The sequence below is a fragment of the Aythya fuligula genome, chromosome 7, assembly GCF_009819795.1.
Source record: "Aythya fuligula isolate bAytFul2 chromosome 7, bAytFul2.pri, whole genome shotgun sequence".
Taxonomy (NCBI): domain Eukaryota; kingdom Metazoa; phylum Chordata; class Aves; order Anseriformes; family Anatidae; genus Aythya; species Aythya fuligula.
Genome location: NC_045565.1, coordinates 36,664,167 through 36,687,603, shown reverse-complemented (window position 1 = coordinate 36,687,603; position 23,437 = coordinate 36,664,167).

Here is a 23,437-nt window from a genome sequence, read left to right as displayed (position 1 = left end):
TACAGAAGCAAACAGAAATCCTGAGCATATAGTCAAGCTATTAAAATATGTTCTCCACAAAATTATTGCAGTCACACTGAAAAGAAAAGCTACATTTAAATAAGGTTATGGTTATAACAAATGGAAAAGAAGGAAGAAAAATGAAGTACTTCATACTGGAGGGAGTAACCACTCATTTTCATACACACACACACCCCATTGCACAGTTAACCTATGGTAGGTTTTCTTTCCTTAATTTTCTTATGCAGAATAATAGTTGAATATTTTGGAGCTTTTTGTTTGTTTGTTTGTTTGTTTTCACTTTAACAGAGTATTTCCTCTTGTGCAGCTCTGCTGCCGCCAGGTACATGTCTGCTGTCGGCAGATACATGTCTCAGAAACTTGAGAAAGAACAAACCATTCTTTACCAAATTCTCAGCTAAAATTCCAGTGACAACATAGGTCGTGCATAAACACAACCTCCCCTGTTTCCACCTTTCTGTGTTAGGACCCTGGCTGAAGCTCTGCCCTCTTCCAGCTCAAACTTCACCTGCCACATTTCATAAAAGTTTTGCACAATGGGAATCTACGTAGCCGAGCCTGGTGAGGCTCTTGGGGTGTGACGTGGCACCCTCCCCAGCCTGATCAAATCCCTGATGTGTGTTATTGCCAAAATAAATCATGCCTTCAAACTCTGAGTGGCCCTCCTGCTTCCCTTCTCCAACAAACAGATAAATATGCATTTAAGTAGCTTGACGTCACATCCTGCTCTTTTAAATATATTTTTGTTTATATATATAATTATATACAGTTAATATATTATATATAAAAAATTTGTTTAATATATTGCATATGTTATTGTATATATTTAATGTATATTTTTTGTTTTTAATATACTTGTTGTGTTAACAAAATCAGACATAAACCTGGTCTGAAAGTCACGCACAGTCAAGCCTGTGAATGGTTCTGGGAAGCTGAATCATGAGTATATGGTTGTGGGAACACTTCTTGTTCCAGGTATGGCCAAATTAGACCCATTGCCCATCGAACTGAATGGCGTATTACAAAATCAATAAAATACTGCTGCAATAAAAGTCGTGCCCCTTTCATGTGCCAGTATGGAAGGATGTTTCTGGTTGTAAATTCTCTATGCAAAGTGCCCATTATCTCAGTGAAAAAGCAAAAATCAATGATATTGCCGCTCATAAACCATGTTCATTGTGACTGCTTCTCAGAACAAGCGTAATTGTCACACTCTGTCTGGGCTGTGGACTGCATCATAGCAATATGGAATATGATCAATGGCGACTCGAAGAAGGAATGGGTGCTAAAAGGCCACGCCAGACAGCAACCCGTTGCCAAAAATGCACCTTTCAGGCAGTGAGAGGGGCCAAGGGGCACAGCAGGAGCTGGGTGGGAGCTGGGCACCCTTAGGTGCCTCCCAGGATCCGTCCCCTGGGTGCCAGCCCCAGGCTGTGCCCACACCAGGCATGCTTGGGAGGCTGGGCTGGGAGGCAGTCAAGCAGCTTCAGATCTCCAGCTAATAAAAAGATGCACAACTCATCCCGAGAGTGAAAATGAAGAGCGAGTGAAGCTGCTGTTCAGTCACTGAAATCTGTTGAGTGGGTATTTGGGTTGTTTTTTTAGAGGAAATTTCTTTAAACCTGCATGGGGTGGGATTAAGGAAGAAATTAAGCTAATTAGAGACTGTCCTTTCTTTGTTTCTCAGCAAGATAACTGTTTGAGAAACTGGTCTATCTGCTATTTAGAAAACAAAACAGGATCTTATGATGTTTTACAATGAAAAAACTGAGCTGCTCGGGGCAGGCGCGGCTCTGGCACTGGCTGCAGGCACAGGGAAGGTGGGCAGGGGAGGGAACTGGTGCCAAGTGTACCTCCCCCCTTTTTCTGTTGTTATTATGACATTTTTAAGCAATGGGCTATTTATTATTTTTCTTCTGTACTAGGTATGTGCCACAAGACACACTTTTTTGTTTGTTTGTTTCCCCAGCAAAATTGGTTTATGTACTTCAAAAATTATAGAGGGAAGGATGCGTTCCTCATGTGCTGGAGAACAGAAACCCTTCTGCTACTTCATGGGGGTTGCTCCTGTCCAGATGAGCAATGGCAGTGTCTCTTTAGCTCAACGTGCATTAGTTATCTCAGTAAAAGAGAACAGAAAAAAATGCCCAAAGTCTTCCTGCTTGTTTGGCCCCGTGCAAGGTGCTGTGTGCCCATGCTGAGCCACCAGGTGCCCTTAGCACTGCTGGCACCAGGCACAGCTCCCAGCACCAGACAAATGTTCAAATTGCAGACCATAATTAAATGCCCAAGGAGCTGGGCAGGGGGAGAACAGGGTCTCCAGAGAGCAGCCTGCAGGCTGCAAACATCGCTGCGAACATCCTTGTCCTTTAGGCAGAGAACAGGAGCCAAACTGGGTTAAATCCGGAGCAGGTCTGCAGAAGCTGAGAGATGGGGAATTGCTGCATGAAGAAGGGATTGTGGTGAAGGAAACGCTGCTGGCCTGAGCTGCTCTGGCACACGACAGTGCCCAGCTGGCGCAGCAGCAAACTGCAGCCCTCAAACCATTGCTGAAGGGTGCCAGCAGGCCCCCTGCACCCTCCTGGCCCTGGGGCTAGGCACCCACCACACTACAGCTCCGAGCAGCTGACATCTTACAGCTTTTTCGTGCAGCACAGACAAAACACTTTCTTTTCCCCCCCTCGCTCTTTGCCATACACTCTATTAAATTACAGGCAGGCAATGAGTTTATTTGTCAAATGTACTTTGTGCTGACTCAGCATCCCGGTTATCTGTTGGGCATTAAATTTCACATTGGTGTGGAGCCTTTTGTGTTTCCCTCAGTGAATAAATTACAAATGCTAATTTCTGTTCAGCAGAAGCAAAGATTAAGGCAGCATAACAGACAGGCATGCCAAAATATTTATTGAATAAGTTGCAAAAGCGAAACAAAAAGGCTGTGTATTTCCAACTGAACACCGAGCAGGACTCCGCAGCTGAATTTCAGATCAGCTCCTTTATTCACCCAGAATCCAATTTGGTACAAGTATATTACATCCGACATCTGTATGCTGAAATCCACTGCTGAATAAGCTTTTAAAATTATATTTTCTGTAGTTTCGGTGTATACTTGCACATATGTTCCTTAGTAAATCACAGTAATGACCCTAATTCCACGTGGAGGACCTAAACCAAATGCTGTCCCTGGACTGGTAGCCCACCTACTCCACAGCTGCTCGACAAGGTTATTGTTCATTTCCTTCTCTATTTCCATCCAGGCTGCTGTAAAATGAATAGGGAGAACAACCAGCTGAAAGCTGTTATAAAAATATTTGAACTGTAACACTTGCATTAATATCTATTTTGGTACCTCAGTTAAGGAAATGTGCATTTCCATTTCAGCTTGCAGAGACGTGGTGAGATGTCCTTTTTTTTCCCTGTGAATGCAGGAACCGAGCTGAGGTCCATGGGCATGGCAGGAAGGGGGTTAACCGCGTGACAACAATTTGTGGCAAATTTGGTTTCAGGTCCCACCATGGGAAAGAAACAACAATGAAAAAATGCAATCATCAAACCAATGATGTTAAAAATTTAAATGTATGCATTGAAATATTTTTAGTGCACCCCCAGAGAAGCAAAACCCCAGTTTGAGAGGTTCTTTTTGGAGGAGCTGAGGACAGGGCTGGACCCCCGTGGCCCCACAATGGCACAGGGCAGCATCTATCCCTGCAGGCACAGAGCCCCAGTAGCGTGAGCCCTACATCCTCGTGGACACCTGCCCCTCGCCCAGCCAGGGCACTTCTCCATCCCCCTGCAGTCCTACAAAGCTTCCCTGCGTCCAGCAATGCCCATGCACACCTCTGTCCAGGGGGGCTGCAACACTGTGGGGAAGTCCTGCATCAGCCATCACCATACCGCAGTATTTATGAACATTTATTTCTTTTTAATTCTCCCAGATTTAGGATGATATTTCAAGCTGCTTATAGAAGCACATGTATTTTTAATATGTATATAGAAAAGCTAGATTTTATTCTACTTTTGAAAAGCAGTTTCTATAGCATCGTATTCAATTTTGCAGGCATTAAAGACTTGATTTTGCTGCATAAAATAATCAGTTATGCTGTGTCTGCATTAAATAACAGAGATATATATTAGCATTTCCATGTCGTCCTTCTGTCATAGTGAGTGAATGCCACACGCCACATATGGGCTCATTAGATAACATCCAACAGGTGAATATCCATCAATGTGTTGGCTTTTATTTATGCTTGTGTAAGTGCTTTTAGATATTCCAGCAAATCAGGCCAGTGGAAAGAAAATTCGATGAAAGCCAAAATAATTTGAGAGAGCAGTTACAAAAATGAAAAGTTGAACTTAACCATTTCGGTGGGTGTTGAGCCTAGGAGCAGCCTGTGCTAGAAACAGCCTTGTTCACCTTTGATAGCAAGTAAGGAAAATAATGCACTACTCACTTTTAACATGAACTGCTCAGAGAAGTTATATTGCATAATAAATAAACCTTAGAAAATAATGATCTGTTTGCAGACAGCTTCTAGAATTATGAGAATAAATCACTGAGCATGATCTCACCCTTATCACTGCTAAAATCTGGATTATAACATTGAAGTTATCAACCAATGAAGCTTTAGTATCCCCTGGCCTCCTTCAGCCAGGAGCTGAGAGCTTAATGGCACACCGGGGGACAGCGATGGGTGGGATGCTGTGTGTCTGAGGCTGGCAGGTACTGCAGGTATCTTTTAGGGAAGAAACGAGGTGAATAGGCAAGGCAGAAGTTCTGAGGTGACCGGAGAGGGAAGTGAGGAAAGGGGAAGGAAATTGGGTGTCTCGACGCCACCTGATCGTGTGGGGAGGCACAGAGCAGGGGGGTTCTGCTGGAAAATGAAGCTCATCAGGTTGGTGGCAGAGCTGCCTGCACACACACTGACCCGGGCAGCCCCTGCTGCACCCTCTCCAGCACAGGCTGCTGCTCCATGCCCCCAGGAATGGGCTTTAATTCACCCGATAAGGGGACGTGCTCATAATTTATAAAGTAATCCTATGCAGTTATGTGCATGTACACTTATATATGTGACTTGTGTGGGTACACGCATATGGAACTGCTTGTATAAATAAAATGCAAAGCCCGGTCATTTTAACTGTTTCCAACAGCTTTCTATTTTGGTTCCCAGGTGGAAAAGTTCCTTTTGCATCCAGGCTTAAAAGTACTTGTTTGGCTTTTTCACTTTTCCCAGTGACAAAGTGAATGATGCGTAATAGCCGCATTTACAGAGTGCTTGAATCACTAACCACATACTACTTTCTTCATGAAAAGCAGAGTTGTCATGGCAACAGCGCAGCCTGATAGTTAATTCCACTTAAGTGCACGCAGAAGGTAAGAGCAGAGGGGTCTCGGGGGTCAACGAGTCCTGGTCCTGCTGCCACCCGGCCCTTCCATCACGTTAACACAACGCCTCTCAGGTAAGCTGAGGTAACAGGCTGCATGTAAACAAAAGCAGGAATTTCTTCCATTTGCCACTAAGGCTGTCGATGAGAGAAAAGTAGTCATTTGTGGAGTTATTTTGGCTGAGGGGTATGTGACTGGCATCACGAAGAGAACCATGACATCCTTCTGACAAGTAATATCAACAGTAATTGGCTTCATTTCTCTTTCAGTGTCTCTATCGTTAATGAGATTTGTGATCTAATTTTTCATATCTTTGTCATATCAGTTGGGAATAATTTTTCTAACAAACATTTATGGACATAATATGTGCACATCCATCGAATACGTCCTTTACAATCCAGTGTTCTCCAGAAAGTATTTCTATTCTGACAGATGAGTTTAATAAAAAAAACTCAGCTGAGCATTCTGAAACATAAGAATTCAATAATAATAAAAACTTAACCTAGCCCAAATCAAAGCATTCTTTCTAAATAGAGAGCAAGCATCCTCATATTTAGGTCTCATAAAACCATTTCAATCCATTGATGTGCCTTGATGCTACACGCTTTATTCCCATTTTACAAATGAAGTGATTAAAATACACAGGAGCAGAGTGAATCGCCAAATTTACCTGTCAGTTATCTCTTAAAATTTACTTACAGCTCCTTGCAGAGCGCACAGGAGAACCCCTTCTGGGCCTGATGTTCAACCGACATCAATATCGCGCCTCTACAAGGAGCCAGGAGCGAGGGATGCAGTCCAGGTCCAGACATTTTATGAGCGAGATTTAGCCCAAGGCCCTCGGTTAAGATGAGCTGCTGATCCCTGCTTTGTGGACCCAAGGATCGAATATATATTTTAAATCACTCTGGGAAAAAAAGGAATGACATATTTGATGTTTCAGAGGCATGGCTGTGTTCCTCCAGCCCACTACAGCCCACACAGAGGCAAGGTATAATGAACACATCACAACTTCTGGAAACATTAAGGATACATACAGGCAGAATAATAAATTTCCCCAGGAAAATGTGAGAAGCCTTTTCTTAACACTAGCCCTGTGAAATTAAGGTATTTAATCTAAAATATAAATTCTGGTTGCTAAATTGCTTCTAACCAGATGGATACATTTCCCAATGTGATAGATTATTCCCTAAATACCTTGAGTTTAAAATAATTTTAAATTTTAAGATACTAAATTACAGCCGACCTTATAATCTTTTTCTCTAGGAAACCAGCACCAAACCTTACACACATCTATCTCGGCACTGCTACATCCTCTGTATGGGGCGCACACAATCACCTAAAGGGGAGATTTGCTTTGCTCCCAGTGCCCCTGCTGCTCTGCTGCATGGCGTCCAACGCCACTGCTCACACCCAGGCTCCCCTGGGTGCTCTTCCCCCCTGCCACAGAGCATTGCAGCATGCTGGCATGCCCCGAGCGCACAGCAAGGAAGAGAGCACTTTTCTGTGCCTCCCAGCTGAGGAGCGTGTTGGGAAGTGCTTTACACCTTTATCGTCAAAGTTATGGAGCAAGCACATTGCTGAAGCTTCATGTTGGCTTTTAATAACCCAAATTCTTTGCCGTAGACGAGCAGCCTCGTGTCTCTCGCTGGCAGTGACAAAGCAGTACTGTCTTAATAATGACAAACTCTACTGATGCACCGTGTCATAGCTGCAGAACTGCTATATAAAACCTTATGTGCTTAACCTTCAAGCTGCACAGCAATAGGTTTTTCAGTAATAAATGTTTTACTCCTGAACTTTACACAATCGAGTATGTTTTGTAGCTTGTGCGTGTGTCATCTCCATGCTCTTCATTCACTTCTTCAGGATTCTCTATGGCTGGTTACTTGAGGTGGCTGACTAATTGCTGACAAGAAGATGATACCTTCATGTCTATTACCAAGAAAACGAGCACAGTTTTAAAACTGTGCACACATTTTCAAGACCAAATTTCAAGCATATATTTCAAAGATCCACAAAATACCACAGTGAGTTGTTTCTGCTTTACTTTGCTTCAATCCCATCGTCTAATATTAGCAGAACTGACATTAGCTGTATACCAACAGAATTTTTCATAGATGATTCAAATATAGACTGTGTAGCAGATGTCACCTTTTCTTTGTGCTATAATAAAAAGAAAGAAAATGAATAAAATACCTGTTTTAGAGATTTTTAAATACAGTGCAAATAGGCATTTTCTTTTTAGCCATCTCATCAGTCTGAAAGCATTTAGGCAATGAGCAAGACTTTCTTCGGTTTCAGTGTGACATTCAGATGACAGCTACATTGGTTGTCACTGTAGGAAAAGGGCAGGCAGGACCCAGGCCCGTCCTCGCATGTTTTATGGAACAGAACTGCGGCTCTGCCTTTGAGGTCTGTGCTAACACCTGCCCTGGACAGACTTCTGCCCTGCATCAGAGCGTGGTCCGTCGATTTCAAAGGGAGAAGGAGCAAGGGCTGAACACAGGAATCACTGTCCAGAGCGCTGCAGTGTCACTAAAATCGGGGAGCAACCTTTGTCCCTAAGCAGGGAAAGGACCGATGGGTTACGTAGGGGAACTGGACAGCCAAGAGCTCCCTTTCCCCCTCCCTTTCTGCCCATGCAGCAGTCAAAAGGAGCAAAGTCACCCCTGGAGGCAGAAGCTTCCCAGTGTTGTGGCTGGGCCTCTGCAGGGATCTCCCATGCAGTCACTGCTGTCTGAGATGCTGAGATGAATCCCAGCTCCAGACTATGCAGCTCACATCCATTATCACAATTGCTGCTCGACTTAAGCAATGTTTTCCTCAGGTAGCATGCTAGGTATGATTAGTCTGAACAGCAAAGGAGGAGTATATTTTACTGTCTTTAGCTATTTCTCTAGTGTTAGACAAGTATTTTGTAATGGGAGAAATAAAGTTGGAAACGGTGCAGGGCAGCATCCTAATTACCCGTAGGAGATTCTGGATGAGCAGAGAAAGACCTGCAAGGTCGTTTCGTTTTGCAATCTCACCATAGCTCAACATATTGCAGATATTACCTGTCACTACCATGAAAGAAACTTTTCCAGCCCCAGTGCCTTGAGGCTGGTTGCAAACCTTCAGCTGGTGGATGGCCTTAGGGCATCATCCTAGGGACCTCCTTCCGAACAGTTTGGATGCTGCCGCTTATAGCTGGCACATTTTTGTGGTGTGTAGCTGAACTGCATGATACGCAGTGTCTCTGTTCCTTCTGTGTGGGTCTCCGGCTGACAAACACCAGAAGAGCCGTGGGCAGGAGGGACTCAGAGCCCAAATGGCCTGCAGGGAGAGAAGGGCTGGTAGCTGGGGTGCAGGGTGGTGGTCACCACCAGGCACAGCACCGCTCATCCCCCCTGGGCTGGCACGGCTGCCCACCTTCTGGTGTCGTTTCATAAATTATGCAGCAGATGATGTAGAAATTGTGTGTGATCCTCCCACGGGCTGGCGCAATGGCTCTAAAGATGTTTATTAATTCAAGGAGATAACCCAGAAGTCTGGGGCTCTACGCCTCTCCCCTCCACACGCCATAAACCCAGGATGCGGGAGCTGGCTCTGGGACTGGGGCCATGCTCTAACGCTTGAGCACTTGCAACAAGCCATCTAGCAAAACGACCTGGCAGTAGTTTGGGCTCTTAGAGTGAAATTTGTTGAAAGATCAGTATAAAATACGTGAATTGAGGTTACAAGCTACAAAGCATTCCCCACACTGCAGTAAAATTCACAGTGAAATTCAGCAAAATGTAGCTCTGCCCTGAAGAAGCAACACTCCTCCAAAAACCACCAGAAATTTATGGTGAGCATTTCTTATTTTTTTTCACAGATTATAGAATTATGTTTGATAATAATCAATAGGAAAGAAGGCTTAAATCTTTAAGGAGCTTAGGCTCCTAATTCCAACTGAAATAAAGAAGAGCCAAGTGCTGAAGTATCTTAAAAACACAATTATTCCCTAAGATAGGATGTGACATAACTGAATAAGAATACTCACGTGCCCTGCAGCGCTAACTGTGGGTTGTAAGCAATTTACAGGGAATCATTTGTTAATTTTTTCAGCATATTTTTCAGGTCTGTATGCTGTAGTGCTGTTATTGATAATTGGCAATGTTGTTAGCAGTGTACAATGTGCATGTTCCCGATAAGAGTGCTGATGTCTTTGTTGCAGTGACTATAAAAAGGTCTATTTATGAGTCACAGAAATTTTTGTCTCTCATAACCATTGCTAAGAATTTAAATATTAGCTTTGCTTTGCTGATGGTGGTAAAGAGGAATTAGGTATATGCAGTGAGCAACTAGAGAAATGATAAATACCACAGGCAGAAAATTATAGTTTTCACCCATTTTCTACCAAGTTTTCACAGCAACAATGCCAAGAAAGTGATATCCAAATAGCACAGAACCTTGCTTTGCTCAGATCAAGGTGAAGAGGAGTTGCTTCAGCTCTGCATTGTGATTTCTTACAGGAGATGATGGAGTAAGTACAAACAAGCCCGTTGAGTTGTGCTGGATACATTCAGGCTGCTATTCAAAAGGATTACTAACAGAACTTTCCCCACAGACCAAGACTTCTCACAATTACAGATTTTCTGCCTGTGAAACCAGAATCCAGATTCCACAATCAGGATGCTGCGACAGGTGCAGACCCCATGGACATGCTCAAGTTGCACCAATAAATATTTTCAACTCACTAACAGGCTTCTGAGATTCTACTTCACCTTCCTTTGTTAAATGGTCTCCAAAAGTCTGTTTCTCCGTATTTCCTGCTAAGCATTTTAAATTTTATTTACCGCAGTGATGGAAATGAAGCAAAGATATGCAGAAGAGGACTTCAGGTGTGATGGGAAGCCCTGCAGGCTGCCTAGACCTCCATGTTACTGCCGAGGAGGTCATCAGCATTACCATAGGGTGCTTAAAGGTGATGACCCTGCCTGAGTTTTCTAAAAATTTGTGCACAGAGAGACTGGAAGGGACCAAAAGAGCAGGAACAGAGTAAAATCTTAATGACCAGAGGATGGGCAGAGGGTGAAATTAGGCAGAGTGCTGGGTACAGGCTGCTTAAGGAGGAAAAGAGATCAGGCTGGCTTGCTGGGTTGAAAAGCACGGGGAAGAGAAGCGCAGGATGTAGATCCCAGAGACTGAGGGGCAGCAGCGTGGTGCCTGGGGGGTCTGGGGGGGGATCTGGGGGCAAGGGCAGGCTCAGTCCTGCTGCTGGAAATCCCTCAGAGAGAGGTAGCCAAGCATTGCCCAGGCTGGGTGCATCCACGCTGAGAGGAGCACTGGGCCCTGTGGAAGGTGGTAGAAAATGAAGTGCCACGGCAGCCAAAGCACTTCAGGAAGGAATAGAGCACCTCACGATCCCCAGCATGAACCATTCACTGGCCGAGACTAGAAGGAGACTGTAACTGGGAGGAGTTCTCACATCCAACCCCTTTCTTTGCCTTCTGCTCCTCCTGAAGCACGCGGTGCTTTATTAGATGTTGAAGAAGATGTTAAGCTGGTTGTGGCACAGAGTAAGATGCGAAGCTGTGCCCGCATCACTGAGGAGATGTCAGATCTTAACGAGCTGACCGTCGTTAGGAAGAAAGCCAGAAGAGCTACAGGGAACAGGGATTGAGCTGGCCCAGTGAGCAGATGGCAGAAACTTCTTGATCTTCTGATAATCTTCCCCAAGATCAGCAGCAGATCAAACATCTTCCTACTCCTCTAATGTGACAGGACACAAAGACAAGGGCTCGCCTTGCCAGGCGGGCACAGCCCCGTGCCGCGGGTTTGATGAAAGGACGTGTGCTTAAAAGCTCCTTTGTACCACTCATACACTTCTCTTCCTCTCTTTCATCAGATATTGCTTAAGTATGTGCTCTGGTAGCAGAAACGCCTTTTAAATACTTGTCTGTAATACACTTCAGTGGGTGTATCAGACGTCCCCTTCCATTTGCAGTGAAGGCTTGCTGCTGGGTCTGCAGCTCAGCCTCCTCCAGCCTGCCGCAGGAGGCTCCAGGAAAGCCAGTGGGACTGCTGGAGTAAAATAAAGCTCTGGACTGAAGATCTGCTTCTTAACAGAACAACAATGACCCTGCTATGGGGACTGATGGCCTGCAGTACCTGCAGGATAATCCAGACTTGTCTGAGCAGGCACTGAGCAGCACAGCCTGGCTTTGGGCCTGCTGCGAGCAGGACGCTGGTCCAGAGGTGCCACTTGTTGACTTCCATAATGTCATTTACCAAATTTTCAAAACAAGCTTACACTTCAGCAGCATATAATAAGAATGAAAGCGTAAAAGCTTGCCATGTAAGCATGAGAAAAGTTGATGACTGGAGTGTTTTGTGCCAGTAGGAATTGCTTCAGGTTTAGCACAGTTTCTGTCACTGCAAGGTCACTCACAGCCTGGAGAGGACACCGGGCAGCTCGGGTCAGGCTGGGCTCGCGCAGGGTGAGCGAAGCCCCAGGCTTTCACACTTTTTTACATTCTTTTCAGTATCGATCCATGTAGGTTTCCTCCTGTGGCTCTAGCTGCTCTCACTAGCATGCCTTTTCTTTCCCACTACCTTGTATACAAGAGCAGGACCATAAATGCCCAGTGTTTGAAGCAAGGCAATATTACTTAGGTGCATGGTGGCATCATCGTGTTTCAGTTACACTTTCTGTTCCAAGTCTTTAAACAACCAAACATTTTGCTCGTCCTTTTATGCAAACTGCTGCCTACTCAGCAGATACTTTTATTAACTCTCCGCAGTGATGCCCATGTCTTTTTCATGACTTTTTGAAGTTAATTTAGAACTCACCAGTGAGTCACAGTTCATACCATTCCTTCTAATGTGCATTGTTTTGCATGTCAGCAGAGGGATCCATCTGTTACGCTGCTGCCCTCTCTCCCACCTTTATTAAATCCTTTGGAAGTTTCCCTCAGACTGCCCTAATAGCATGCTGCGGGCACGCTCTGCTGCCTCCCCAGGAATTAAGGATGCATTGAATACCACGGACCTGGGGTCCCACACCAGCAGCCTCTGGAGAGCTGTCTATCTGCAGGTATCAAAGTGCTGCACCTCCTGCCCCAGTACTGCTCAGTTCCTTAGCAGCCTCTTGCAAGGTTTTGTGGGAATATTCTGGCAGCCTAAATAGGTATATCAAGTGTTTTGTATCTGGTTTATTCACTGTCTAGACATGCTGTAAAATTGCCACTAGATTAGGGAGGAGTAACCTGCAGCTGCAGAAGCCATGCGAGCATCCCACTTTCAGTGCTTGAACAGAACAAATGGATTTCCTTAGCATTTCCTCTGTTATGAAAGACAGATGAAAAGAAAAGGAGCCGCTCACATCTGAAGTCTGATCACTGAAAAAAGCTGACAAAGAACAAATTCTCCCTCACATCTCATTTGTCTTGCACAGACTGACTCAGACTTTGTTCAAAGAAGAAACCAATGGCAGCTGCATCGAGGTGTGCACATGAGAGGTGCAACACTGCAGCTTTGGAGCGTGTACTGGGGCATGGCAGCGTCTGATTAGAGCCCTCTAAAATGAAGTCCTCGGGGACAGAGCACAGCCTGAGGCTCCCTGGAGCACTCCTGGATGCTGGTTGGGGCCCAGGGCATCACACAGGTGCATTTTCTGGTGGGAGAAAATGTGTTTCAGGAAATTCCCCACGTTTCAGGAAATTCCCCAAAGGAGAACCTGCAAACATGAAGAACATAACTCACCAGCCTGTTGGGGGCAAAGTTTTGCCTAATATTTTAGGAGCTGGAAAGAAAACTTAGATGGAATACCTGTCTATAAACACATACATACACACACCTCCCAGCTAGGCAGCTGCCTCCCTATGCCTGCTTTAGATCACCAGCTTCAAATGCATACTGCAGATAAAGTTTATGTGTTCAGTTACTCAAAGATTAGAAATAATGGGATTTCTATAATTACAGAACTAAAAGACATATGCTTTGTTGATGAAAGATCTGTCCATACAAATGCAACTCCTGGTAATTAAATATGCCCTTCTATCAAGCTGGGAAAGACAGAGAGCAAAGATTTAGAGGCAACAGAGGGAATCTAAAATTAGACTCGCACTACACACAGCATTTCTTAGGGAAAACAGAAATTATTTTCTCCACATGTAAAGTCTCTAATATTCCCAGGGAGAGACTTTCTTCTGCAACACATTAAGAAGATGTATCAGGTTTTAAGCCTTCCAGGGTATTTGGGGCAAGGTGCTCCGCTAGGGAATAACACACTTCTCAAAATGAGGAATTCAGCCATCACTGGGTTTTTTCATGTACCAACACACAGGCAGATAACCGGCATGTACAATTCTGGACCTCAGCCAAACATCACCACTGATTTTCTCTTCAAATGCCTATCTTCAGTGGCTTAAGATATTAATCTCACCCCCCCCCCATTTCCAGTGACTGCAGCATGGGTACCTGGGCAGAAGCAGTGCTCCATCAGCTCCCGCAGGTTTTAACTTCTATCTGCATGTACACCTGCTGGGCTGAAAACAGAAGGACATTGCAGCATTATCATGAAGAGCATTATGTGAAGACTGCTTCATGTAAATGGTTGCTTAATACACATTTCTCAGCTGTTGGGTTTGCAGTTCTGAGGCACTGTTACAGCATTACCCCAAAAACAGGTACATTGTTGTAGCCACCTGATTTTATGGAGTTTTCTATTCTACCATGGCAGACTTAGGCTTTACTTATTATAAATGAGGTAAACAGGAAATCTGAAGAGAGGAGAGAAATACGATCACTGCAAATTGAGCTTTTAATTAATGCATCTTTTACCTGAACTTCATCTGCTTTTCCCCACTATTTTCTCTTCTGCAAGTGCTGCTTGGTGTGACAGGAAATTAATTAAATTCGAAGCTCTCATCAGCTAACCAAAAGAATCATTAATTTTGGTACTTTAGAAACCGAAGTCCTGACTCACAGCATTTCCAGGCAGTGCAGTTTAGCACCTGATGATGGACAGTGCCAGCTATAGCCGTTTGCTTCATCTGCAGCCGCTGCCACCATCAATCACCAGAGGAGCGCAGGTGAATGAGAGTTCAGTGATGCAAATGTACCTGATGAGAAATGGCACCCTCTGACATTGCCCGCAAACGTGCGTCTGCCTTTAGAGTTTTATTACACAGTGACATGCCAAAAAATATTATAGTTCGATGCTATTTGCTTGTACGAAACCCTTTCCAGTGATTTGGGAAGCCCTAAATCTGTAATTAATTAGTTAAAGGTAATTAATATTAACTTTGACGTCCAGATATTGGGGGGAAAAAAAGCAGGCTGTGGTATTATTGACAGATTTCAACACACCCAAGTTTTGTACCCATTGCTGTCACCATGAAGATTTTTTCTTGTGATCTGCTGCTTTATCAGAGCTGTTTCAAGCTATAGATGAAGCTGAGCTTGTTTGAACTTCACTGAACTTGCTCAGAGAATAAGACCTAGCAGGTGCGATAAGAAGTGAAACTTCTGGAAGAGAAGTGTTTTTCCCCTGGGGCGAGAAGGATCAATCCAGCTCTCCTCTCGTTGCGGTCCTTAAGGAACTAGTGACTTTGGGGCAGCGATTTCACAGCTCAGGTGTGCCCACAAACACTCCTGAAGAACTGCCAGCTGCCTTAAAGTACTGTTAGCACATCACCGGCCAGGTTTGGTCCTTACCACACAGGGTTTCCTTCACGGCACCCAGGCTGGGCTGGGAGCAGCCCCCAGGGACCTGGTGCTGAGCCCTGCTGGGGCCAAGGGCTCCTTGGTGCTGCTGGGGAGGCAAACAGCTTGGCCTTGTGCCTTAGAGCACAGCTTCCAAATCCACCTTTTTCTGAACAAAACCTACCAGTTCACATCGCCATCCCTATTGCATGAAATCATGCTGAGAATGTCCCCTCGATGCCAAGCCTCAAGCAAGAGCCAGATGTTAGCCTGGAGAAGAGTAACATGTCTGTGAAAATGTTCAGCGTTCTCTTGGCTTTACTCCTTTTGTGCTTTAAAATTGAAAAATGCTGCTTATAAGACATGAAACAGAGTTAAAGCACCTTGCACTGGGGTTTGGGGCAAGTTCCCTCAGGAGAAGAGGCTGGAGGGGCCCCTCGGTGTGGGCAGGCTGGACCTGGCTGCCTCCTGCCCGACTTTGCACAAAGCTGGGGGACACCTCCCTGGAGATACCACGTGCCTGACCCTGTGCAGCACTTGCCAGGCCCCACCTGCAGGATTTTACACCCTGAAAACACAAAAGCTTGTGTTCAGGAGCTGGGGGCAAGGCTGGGAATCAGCTCTTGGTTGAAACCCATCTTAACACAGGTGGACATGTAGCATTCACACACCTGAGAGTAAATGCATTTGATATGCACCAAATTCCTTTTGGTCCTCTGCTTCTAGACATCACCTGGATTTTGTATCCGTCTCCCACACTGGCATGAAGGGAAGATCCAGTGGTGTGACCGGTGACTACCATCCTAGTTCCCTACAACCAGAGCTAGTTATAGATGCCTTGTTATTGTCAATGCTGTAACTTTAAATATGCAGTAAAACTGTTCAGTACTTTCACTCAATATTTATCTTTTCAAACCAAACATTACTGCTTGCATAACCATAAATGATGAGAACTGAAGATAAAATATACAGGCAAATCTAATTCTGATGCTTCTTTTTCTAAACAGTACACTTTCCTTCCCTAGGGCACTGCCTCTCTTGTTGGACAGGCTTTCCCTGCCTTTCCAGATGTGAGCCGGTTCATTGCCAAGTCCCCTTGGCACTCCTCTTTCCTCCCTGCGATAAGGGGGCTTTGACTTTTGCATGTAAAAAATGATGAATTACGACGAGTTGCTCGCAGCGGAGCTGCTTTGCTCAGAAGATCACAAGGCAGCAGAAGCCTGGCCAGAGGCGAACAGCTACTGATACCCGCGTCAATGGCAGCACGTGAAGACCCAGGTGGCAGTTTGCATTTTTAACATATAAAATGAAATTTAGAGGACCTCAGAATAAATGGAGAGTAGAAATGGGAAGAGAGATCCTGAAGAAGGGCCAGAAGATGTTGTCCAGAGCAAGGCAGGACCTTTAGGGAGAATAAAGCTCTAAACCACAGAGAGGGTTGCTTAGAGCCAGGGCATGAGCAGTAAATACCAAGATCATCACTGATCTGAACACAGTGGACTGCTGCTTATGTGCAAGGTTTCTGGACAGAAAATACCTTTTTCCTTTCCCATAAATGTTTTGGGAAGTACAGAAAGGTAACCTGGGGGTAGCTTCTGCTGACAGGGAGGGAGAGGGTGAGTAAGTGAGAAATAATAACAGCTTGTTTCCAAGTGCAATCTACAGGCTGCAAGGTATCTGCCCACTGGTGGATTTTTTTTCCTAATAAAAAGCATCTTCTACGAGTCATTGATGGCTGAGTATGAAAAAAATGGAAACTTGTATCTCATCACAACCACTGTTAAAAGTTATGTTTAGTAATTAAGTAACTAATTGCCTCGGATAAAATGGAAGAAAAAATCAAATTCTTTTCATTTCTACCACCATATTTTTTAAGCAATATTTCTCCGTAAGTAATAATAATAATAGTAATAATAAAGTTAAAAATGAATTGCACACTTAGGAATTGCTCTACATTATCTCAGACTTCACAGCAAACAGACTAAATTCTCCAGGGATTAAACATCAGTTTAACTATAAATCCAGCACAATGACAATAGACAGCTTGGCCAGAGGTACAAATAAGGCTTTGCTCTATGCAATAAATTTCATGTCCTCCTTTTCTACTAAGGCTAAGAAAGAAAGAAAGGAAGACACAAGTGAGATTGCCCGTATTTCAGCAGTCCCTGCTACAGCAAACTCACCAAAGTGGAAAAGCTTTGGTTCCAGTTTGAAAAGGAATTATGTTCAAAAGAAAGAACCTAGCAAAAGCTTTTCCATGCTCAGCTCAATAATACATATGAAAAAATATATTGATATATGCATGGAGAATAAATAATTTACCCACTCCCCTCCCGCTGTTATTTCAGTTATACTGCAAAGGTTTCTATCAATGCATAAATTATCCGTTCTTATGAAAACATGTTTTAATTCTGTTTCTTTTATTTGAATTTTAATCCAATTCTTATCTAGCATTGGTATATGAAAACATTAAATAACAATAATGGTGAATACATTTTGAATGTGTATGTAAAACTGCTCATGCAGGAAGCCTAAATTTTACATCCTTCCAATGGCTAGAAAGAAAAATAGGCACCAATTGGCATGTCAGATCCAGGAGGCAGCAAACACCTCTTGGCTCCTACAAGCAAGCTATCTACAAAAACGGCACATTTAATTGGGAAAAACCACGAATACTTTCAAGACATTTTGTGAACAGAAGAATGAAAAAATAGCTAACTAAGGAACTTGCATTAAACGATGCACCCACCTCTACCATCTAATTTTCTCAGCGGGATTCCTCTGTCTCATCTTAAACACAACACCTTAGTCCGTGTCTGGTTCAACTGATTTCAATATTTTATCTTCATATTCAAAATACTTTTATTTTTCTATGTGCCTTGAAACTTTCCCCACATTATGCTGTGGGTTTCAAAACGGTTGTGCCCTAGCAGTGCCACAGAGGCCAGGAAGGCCAGGCTTTCCTGCTAGGAAATTCTCTCTGTCTCACCCATAGATATCAGTTGTTATCCCGTGGCTATCACTCTTAACAAATATATTTTAGTATTAATGCACGCTAATATATGAGAGATTAAATTTTAAAGTCGACAAAGTACAGATATTTGACCTGTGCTACTTTAGTATTCATATTTCTAGAATACACTACTTTTGTCCTTCAAAGGCAAATGCTGTTCCATAAAGATGCCTCTTAAGGTATTTTCATTTTTTGGTACAATCAATTAGCTAAATGCAGTAATTGTTCAAACCCAGTGCAAAAATGGACTGTAATAAAAATCTGAGATGCTCCTTATCATGGGTTCCTTATCTTGAGCACTGCAGGGAGGTCTCTGGTGAGCCTCATCATGTGCACACAGCCCCAGCCCAGACCCCACAGGCTTCAGTAGGGCCATTCTGGCTTTTACAGCCATATTTTTTCTTCATTTATGAATATCCATAGCCCCAACAGCACACGACATAGTCTAGAAAATTCAGGTATAGGATATACGATGCTAGAAAATTAATAAATGGATATGAAATAAGAATCTTCCAGCTGAAGCCCAGCCACAACAAGGCATGGGTGAGGAGCTGAGGTGTGTGGGGGGCTATGGGGACATCCCCAGGGCTTGTGTCCAAGGCAGCAGCAGCCCCAGCTCTGTCCTGAGTTCAGCATTTCACACAGACAACTCTCAAGGCAGAGCGCACAGGGCTAGCAAGCTGTTCTGCTGCAAGAGCAAAGCGTGAGGTGGAGGTGCCAGAAAGCACCGAGGCACAAATTTGCTTGACACAGCACTTAAACCTGAGTGTAGGCTGCACTGGACAGGCACTAAATGACAAAGATAGCTGCTGATAGATAAAGAAATCCATTACCAAGGTGAGAGGAGGTGAACTTTGAAAGTGCGAATCAATCATCTTGTGTTTTGACTGTTTCATCTGTTTTTTAAAGAGCAGGGAATGAATGACTTGTTTGAAGCAGACAATGGTACTGTAATTTCTTTAGCTATATATATAATGGTGTCATGAATATGCATCTTTGGAGATTAAAGAAAGCCCTTTTTCAGACTCTGACATACAAAACTCTGAATTTGATTATTTAAATCATAGTAAATTATCAGTGCAATTATCACACAGACAAAACAAGTAGATTATTATTCTGTGCGATTCTCATTTAAGTGAATGGGGGAGAAAAAAAAGAAAGAGGAAAACCATCTTAACCTTCAAAACGAGCTCCCAATTTATCCCCTCTTCTCCTTCAATGTTCATCCCTTTCTTGCAAGGTGACAAGTCTTTTGTCCCCCAGTGCCCAGCTCCTCTCTTCTTTCCTGAACATCCACTGAAAGTAGCAGCGCAGCCCACCCAGTGTGAGTGCCACGGGGACTGCTTGGCGTGCTGCTTGCTGCCAGCACCCACACCTTTCTGCATGGCAGAGGTGCACACCACAATCACCTGTGAGGTGTGCAGTATGAATGCAGTTCACACTCGCCGTGGCCTTCACAGGGCGTTGCTCAGTGAAGTGCCACCAGGCAGGGCAGGGGGTGCCCCCCTGCATCCTCTTTCTCACCCTCATCCTCTTGATTGGGGAGCAGAGGCAGAGCTAAGGGTGCAGTGCATTGCCTAAATGCACGGGTGTGTGACCAAGGTCAGCACTTTCATTACCTGTAGGAGTTAATCTAATAACTGCCTGAGGGAATGCCCATGGGATTCATTATGCACCTCTGGTGCTGTGTGTGATACCGTGTGAACTGCCTCTCCTTGGGGACACTTCCTTTTCTGTGCTGCTGCCTCCTACACCCCTGCTGCTCACAGGGAGGCTCGGTGACACAAATGAGCAAGATTTTCCCCTCGAGGACCCCGCCGTGACAAGCTGACAGCCCGCAGCACCTGCTCCCTCGCCCCAGAATTAGCCCCAGCCGGAGGAGGTCTCAGCGCCGTGGCATCTCTGCTGCTTTCCCAGCAGAACAAACGGAGAGAAGAGGAGCAATGGGTGTGGAGATGAGAAGTCACCTGTCTCACTGAAGGTGAGTTATCTCACATCCTACCACAACCAGTGGGAAGTATTTTTCTTTTGTGTCGGGAGCACCAGGAGCATATAGATATCGACCACCTTTAACATTTCTGTAGATCCTAATCTAAACTAATCTAGTGCAAAGGAACATTAAAGGAGGCTCTCTGAAATGTTATATGTACGACGGGAGATAAAACCTGTCAGGATGCACTCTGGGTTACCATTTAGTGTGATGCAGAACGCGGTGTGCTGTCATTGCTCATCTTCCACGCCACTTTACGGTGTTTGCATGCACAATGTGAAAGCTCAGAAGGACACATTTTAATTTGAGCTTTATGGTGTGTAAGGTTGAAGCCTCATAATGTTAAAAAAGGGAGTCATAAATAACGACAGCTGCCCACTGCATACGAAAAAGCCCGCAGAACTTCATACAGCCCTCCCGGGACAGCTGAAGGTGAGCAAACACAGCCAAAGTTTGCCAGCCTCACCTGCTGCCTTCCCACTGCCACCTCTGTGGCTACACTGGAGTTCCCAGCTCGTGCCACCTGGTGGGAACTGGCCCGTTTCTGAAGGCTTTATAGGGCTGGAGACAGGAGGGGAGGAAATATTTTGACCACGGTAATTTGTCTGAAATCCTCATGGTTGATTTTTTCCCAATATGTGTTTTCTATAACTTTTGGCCCTGTATTCAACCAAGCCCAGCAATGGACACACAAAATCACATAAAACCAAGACAGAGCAAACCCTTCTGAGTTCTTCCAAAACTCTTCCCCCAGTGCCTAGAACTGAATGTCCCTGTGCGTGGTGATGCACGACTGCCTGCCGGGTGGAGAAATTGCCTTCATTACAATGCGAAGGTCATGGGCTCAAATTCTCTTAAGCTGATATTGTTGTTAAAATTTCTATTAACTTTTCTTTACATCACAACAATTATAAGTGAACTTATTCCTGTTATTTGCCTAAAGCAAAAAACAAACAAACAAACAAAACGAAGCTGCCAAACAGCACCAGCAGCTTTCTTTTTCTCATTCAATAAAAAAAAAAAAAAGGAACAGAAGAAATGATCAACATTAGATATGGCAAGCTTATTAACAAGTCCATTAGCAAATTCATTTCGCTGATTAAATTCAATAATATGCATTCAATAGAAGCAGCGAGATAACTGTAGAAGCCGGTTCCTGCAGCACACTGCTTCATGCAGCAGGTTGGGCAGAGCAGTGCCCTTGGACCAGCCCCAAACTGGGACGTGCTGGGGCACTCACAGGGAGGCTGTGGGCAGCAGTGGCACCCTGCGGGCAGCAGGGCAGCTCCGCTTCTTCTGGCACTGGTGTAAGCAATGTACTGGGGCTGCACATTGGGCATTAATGCTCCAGCATTAGGAAATGGCAGGCATAATTTCACGTTCCTAGATGGTCCCATGGGATGTACGTGGGAGAACTGCTGCCCTAGCCAAGGCTCCGGGTGCTGGGAGCAGTTACATTAATACAGCACGGCCAAAGACTGTCCCTCTCGTGTGCCAATGGTGGGTAAGGAACTTAAACTGTTGGCTCTGTATGACATGAGGTGTGTGCCCTCACAGGTACCTGTCTGCCAGGAAAAACGATGCTGGTCTGCGCTGGGACCCGTGTGCAGTTCTTTAGTCTGGAGCTTGTTTGTCTACAAGTTTGGTGCCATCCGTCTTTGGCTTCTAATTGGCCATTTCTGTCGCTTTCCATTATTGGGCGGCTGACGGTAAGTGCCTCATTCTGAAAGCAGAGGACTAATAAATAACTTAATTTCAAGCACACTTCAGTGGTTTAAGGCATGTTAAAAATGAGAACTTCAAATCATCCACCTGAGCATTTAGAGTCGTGTCCACTGAAATGGCTCCTCCGCTTTAACACTCTGTTGATGGATTGCTGCAGGTACAGCTGCTGCATTGCATGCAACAAAACAGAATTCATTCCCAGCACATGAAATATCCGTATGTCCTAAATTTTAAATCTTTAAAAGCCCATATATTTATAATAATTGACATTCTACATTCCAATGAGACTTGGTGCTTTCAGAGCTTCCCAGTCAACACTTTCCCGACATTTCAGTTGGTTTTCAATGCACTGAGTAATTGCAATGTGTATCTGTGGTTCTGTCTTTAACAGAGAGGAGAAACCGAGGCAATGTGCAGACAAGAAGAGTGTCAGATGACCACTTGGCTTGCCAGCTGCCCTGTGCCGTGCCATGCTGTGCCGTGCCATGCCTGCTCCCAGGGCACCTGGTGCTGTGCTCCTGTGCCCATGCACAGCCCCACCTACAGGGATCAACCCGGGGGTCTCTCCCCCACATCCATGCTGACAACCAGGCTGGACAGATGGTCACATGCCCCCCTTTACAATCCTTCATGTGAATATGGCATAAAATAGAAAGTGCTGACATTAAATCAGTTGTGAGCGTGAATACCGACGTTTTCTGCACATGCCTTCTGTAGTGCTGTCAAATAACAATGTGTTTTCCAGAGAGTGCTTTATGATGAACTTATTATTGTTATTACAAGTGCTCTCTGCTTCATTCTGGGAATGACTTCAAACATATTTGAGGTTCAGTCCCTTTAGCAATTTCAGCCCTAACAGTTTTCATCAGTGATCTGTGCACTGTAAATAACATGGGGGGGGGAAAAAATAAAAAACATTTCTCAAAATGGTAATTTCTGGACTTCTCCCTGGCTGAAACTCCAGCAGCAATAAGCATATTTGCATTATATCAGCAGTCTCGCACCACAGCTATCTGCTCTGCAGAGTGCTCGTATTTACAGTGCACATGGTACTGCCTGTTGTTAAACTCATGAACAAACTCAATGACCCAAAAAACTGGGAAATGTATGAACTGGAATAAAATGAAGATGAGAGGAACGTGCACGAGGTTATCACAGGCAGCAGGATTCCAATGCAAACAGCGACACCACCCCTGCCTCCCACCGAACCTGCTCTGTTCCCTGCCACCTGCAGCATTCACAACTTTGTGCTCGTTTCCTGCTCCTTGAATTCTCGGAGAAGACAAGCACATGGATCTCACCTTGCACCAGGGAAGTCTCCCAGCGCTGGCTGCTCGTTGCCTGTCCACATTGCAGCTGTCCTGGGGTTGCACCTCCTGCATGAAGGATGGATGCTGCGGAGCGCAGGTCAGCGAGGAGGTGGCGACGTCTGACACCGGTGTTCAAGCAAGAAAAGGCAAACTTGGTTAAAAAAAATCACCAGGCTTCTCCTTGTATATTTTTCATTCCAGATAACTGCTTCTCCTCCCACAGCCCCCTCCTGGTGTGTGCTGGGGCCAGCTCAGGGCTGGGAGGTGAGATGTCGGGGAAGCCTGCTTCACCTTTGCCCGGGGCTCAGCAGCCGTTTACC